The 4,701-nt window shown below is 43.2% G+C and overlaps 1 non-coding gene across 1 annotated transcript; it reads left to right on the top strand.

The window, feature by feature from the left end:
- The first annotated feature begins 2,152 nt into the window (after positions 1–2,152).
- LOC116819080 (U6 spliceosomal RNA) lies at positions 2,153–2,254 on the top strand. The gene has a single exon (XR_004372331.1). It is a non-coding gene; the product is annotated as a U6 spliceosomal RNA (small nuclear RNA).
- The last annotated feature ends 2,447 nt before the right edge of the window (positions 2,255–4,701 follow it).

Genomic DNA, 4,701 nt, shown 5'->3' with positions numbered 1-4,701 from the left:
AAATGAGGGACAGTGACATCACCACAGGGCCTGCCTCACCTCTGTACCCCCCATCTCTGCACAAAGAAGGAAGATGGCCTGGAAAACAAAGATCTCCACTAGGACTTTGGAAGGGGCTGGGCCTAACTGGAAGGCTTTCCAGTTAGCATGAACTGCCGTTGTGTGAAAGAAATCCTCTTGCTTTTAGAATTATTAGCCTGGTAAAAGTTAGGGTTTAGATTGTAGCTTTGCTATTTTGTTTCTTTTGTAACCAATTCTAACCTTCTATGCCAATACCACTTAGATTTTAAGTGATTATCGTTCTCCAGTAATAAACTTATTTTGATGTTTAATCTAAACCAGTGAGTTTGTCGAAAGTGCTTGGGGGAATCTGCTCAGATGACAAAGGCTGGGGCACGTCCAGTACCCTTTGAAAGAGTGGTAAATTCATTAATGACCTTGCATTGATCAAGAAGGTCTTGAGCAGTGTATGACACACATTTCTGGGGTGCAAGGCTGTGGCTGGGGGGAATTTGCTGGGGTTTCTCTATAAATAGGAGTTGATGTGTGGCTTGGGAGAGTATTCGTCCAATTTAGCTGGGTCTGCCTCTGCACACAGAAGGCTGAGGGAACAGAGCCTGGTGGGTTTGCTGTTCACTAGCAGAGCAGTGTGGGCGACAGCCTGGGCAGGAGAGTTAAAGGGGGTACATGAGTTTCACACGCCAGATTGCACTGCAGGGCATGTCACAGTGCGTAGAAATACAGGTCAGTAAGTCGGTTTAATGGAGTCTTAATTGATTTGATTTACACTGAGAAAGGCTGGTAGAGAGTGGTGCAGCAGGAAAAGCAACTGCAGTTGTTAAGCACTAATAATGTGCTTAGCACATACAAGAACTAGACAGACCCTGCCCCAAGGAATTTGCACTAAGAGAAATAACCAGATATGACAAGACGGTTTGGGAAACCACATCCTGTTAGTAGCCCCAATTCAGCAACGGGTTTAATTGTAAGCATGAGTCATCCCATTGACTTTGATGGGACTGCTCATGTGTTTAAGGGCTGGCACCTGTTTCAGCACCTGGCTGAGGGAAAGGGGAAGGAAAGCATTTGACTTGCTTGGTAGGAAAAATGTTATCAGCCAAATGTTACTACAAACAGTGCCACTAAAACAAAACTTTTAACACATAGAAAATGTCCACTATTAAAGTTATACATTGAGGAATGGTGCTCCTCATGTACCAATATTAACTAACTGTTGTCCTATCTAACAATGTGTTGGGTGGCAGTTTTATAGTGCACATAAAATGGATCTAAGGGCTTCACTGCAGATTTTAAAAATGCTTAGTAATTTGGAAGGCTCCATCTAATACGGATAAAGAACAATAAAGTGTTAACCTTGGGCAAAAATCCCATTTCCAGAGCAACACAGATTAAAAATTGGAACAGGGTAAATGCCTCACTGATTCCTAGAAGAAAAATGCTAGGATCTATCAGAAACATGCTGTTATCCACAGCAGCAACAACAACTTAAGTCAGGAAAGACTCCTACCTCTTTCTAGTTGGCTAAGAACCACCTCAATCTGTTCAAGTAACCTCGCCCTGGGGTCACATGTCATTTGGCCACAGTGATCTTTGGCTAACTCGAAAGGAGGATGAACCACCTCCAGATCATTCTGCCTCCCCTACCTTTGAATGGAAAAGGAATAACTTAGGTTATATCTACCCTATCAATTTTCTGCACCACAAGTTATACCCTTTTATTCAAATGCTAGAATTAAACTGCTGTTGCGTGTCCATACTGTGGTCCTTGTGATGCTGGAGCGCATCCACATTAGCAGCTCTTGCAATGGCAAAGACAGCAGTGCAGTCCGGTAGCTATCCCACAGTGCAACTAGCCACAGGGTGCTTTGGGAACGGTTTGCAATGCCTCATGGGGCAGGCACAGCATCACATGATGCAGGTTTCCCAATCCCATTGTTCCATTGGCATCCTGCTACATTGCCAGCTGCTTTTCAACTGAAGGGGGAGGGAGGGAAGTGTGTGACAAGGAGAGTGTGTGTGTGTTATGGAGGAGGGGAGACTGTGTGTTTTGGGGGACAGTGTGTGTCAGCATGCTGTCTTGTGAGTTCAGACAGCGGCAGGAAGCAACCAGTCCTGGAAAAGGGGAAACCCCGACATCGGCAGCACATATACTAAAATTGGAACGATACAGAGAAGATTAGCATGGCCCCTGCGCAAGAATGACACACAAATTCGTGAAGCATTCCATCAATCCCCACCTCCCTCCCTGGGCTCTCTGCACAGCAATCACCCTCTCTCTCTCTCTCACACACACACACACACACTCTTGCCTCTGTGTTCAACAGCACCATTCCACATTAATGGTTTGCTTTGTGTCCCGGAGCAGATCAGCAAAGCACACAACGGCTGTCATAAATGGTGCTTTGAAAGGGAAGGGGTGTATGTCTCCAGAGCAGCCAAGTTCAAAACAATAAGCAGAGTGGTCACTTGAGGCATTATGGGACAGCTCCGGAGGCCAATTACAGTGCAGAAAGCAATCAAGTGTCTACACTGGTAATAGAGCCCTGGAACGGCTGCGCAAATAGCCTTACGACTCTCATCAAGGTGGGTTTTTTGCAGTGACGCAGCTGAGGAATTTCTGCGCACAAAGTGGCTTGGCAATGTGTACACGTTTGCAGTTTGAGTACAAAAAAGCTGCTTTACTGAGCAGAAACTTGCTAGTGTCGACAAGCCTTTACTCTTGGCCATGTCCCTGTGGGAGAAAAGATGTTGTCCTGGGTCCTTCTCCTTTTGTCTTCCTTCCTCAGCTTTAGTCATCTTCTGTAGTAATAGCCAGTAGTAATATATCCTTATACCATTAAAAAGGCCAGAGCATTTGTGGAACTATTTCTGACTGAGCTTGAGAATGTAGTGAAACCAGATCATTCATTCACATTTGATGGGGATTCCCTCAAACTCAGGATTTTAGAAGATTTGGCTCTTCCCTTGTTTCAGCCATCACCTGACTGTGATCCCACAACCTCTCTTTAGTTTTACCAGATGTTAATTTTACAGCACAACATGATGTGGAAAGAATTTATTTTCCAGCTGCTGCTAAGTGCTCATTTATTACACAAATCCACAGACTGCAGGGCGAAGGGTGAGAGAGGGACAGTATCACCAGGTATCATACTGAGAATGAGGGAATATGCTAGTTATGGGAAACAAATATATTAAATAGGAACAACTGGATCTCCTTCACAGAACATGTGGACAGACTGAACTCCTAGAAACCAAAGAAACTTGGCACTATCTCTCCAGCTAACTGTACCTTTGCACAAGGGTACACCATACTCAGACAGCCCATCCAGGTCCAAGGTTGTGAAGACACAAATAGCAACCTGGGTAGTGTATTATCCAACACCCTCGGCCTCTTCTTATTTTTTCTGTTTCTTATTCATTTTTCAATCCTCTGTACTTTCAAAATTGGAATTTAAGAAAACTATGCACATTTGCCCCCTTCCCCAAGAGCACAAACACCCCTTTCAGTCATCCTCTTGGATGATGCTAATACCACGTCTCTCCACAAGTTATTTGTGTTCCACCCTAACTTGGCATCATCCTCACTAATGAATTTACAACAGAGACACTAAATCACTAAGCTGAAGCTCATGGAAAGAGTTCAGAATAAAGGAAGGAAGCCCACATCATTTTAAATTTCCCACATAAGTTTTGCATGACCCCCCCCCCAATTTTGGCTCTTTGTCACACACTGAGTTCCACATCTGGATGCTGGCTGATTGAGAGGGCTGACTGTAGGGTAGGCTGCACTTCCCCATATTCCACAGGGCTTAAGTTTTTTGTGTCAATGCTGCTGCTCCCTCTAGGATATTAATTGGGCCCATCCTCCTCCTGTTTTAAGGTTAGGAGAGGTCCAAATATTTTCTCTCCTCCTGCCACCCTCCTGTGCACCAACACCACGTCCCATAAATTGGAGAATTAAGTCAAAAATGCCATGAGCAGAAATTCACTGCATTCCAAAGCCCCTAAGGAGGACAACCTGTGCAGAGAAAGCAGGCAGCTTAACTGTACAGTAGCAAATCCTGTAAAGAGACTCAGGGAAAATGAGCACACTAGTTTGCAGAGAACATACTACACCAAATACCAACTCTCTTATTGACATATATTGCTAAAGGTTAATCTAAAAACAATTTTAGGATTATTTTTTCTGGCTGCCTACTAATATGTTCTTTAGCAGGTTCTCTTTCTATCTGCATTAAACTGTCTTGCTTATAAAGACATTTGTTTAGCAAAACTAATTTAGTTGTAGCAAGAGACACCACTGCACTGGTCATTTGATGCAATTAAATTGTTTGTTTGTTTTTTAACTACACCATGATGATGTGAATCAGTTAACATGTTCCCTTTTAGAATAAATTTAGCTTACTTGGGTCACTGAAGAAAGTAGTATTGAAGTATTCAGCCACTGAAAAGCACTCAGTAGTCCTTCCTTCCCTCTAAGCCAGGGGTCGGCAATCTTTCAGGAGCGGTGTGCCGAGTCTTCATTTATTCACTCTAATTTAAGGTTTCGCCTGCCGGTAATACATTTTAACGTTTTTTAGAAGGTCTCTCTCTATAAGTCTATATATTATATAATTAAACTAGTGTTGTATTGTAAAATAAACAGGGTTTACAAAATATGTAAGAAGCTTCATTTAAAAT

The sequence above is a fragment of the Chelonoidis abingdonii genome, chromosome 1, assembly GCF_003597395.2.
Source record: "Chelonoidis abingdonii isolate Lonesome George chromosome 1, CheloAbing_2.0, whole genome shotgun sequence".
In the NCBI taxonomy this organism is placed as follows: domain Eukaryota; kingdom Metazoa; phylum Chordata; order Testudines; family Testudinidae; genus Chelonoidis; species Chelonoidis abingdonii.
This window is presented reverse-complemented; position numbering and strand designations above follow the sequence as displayed.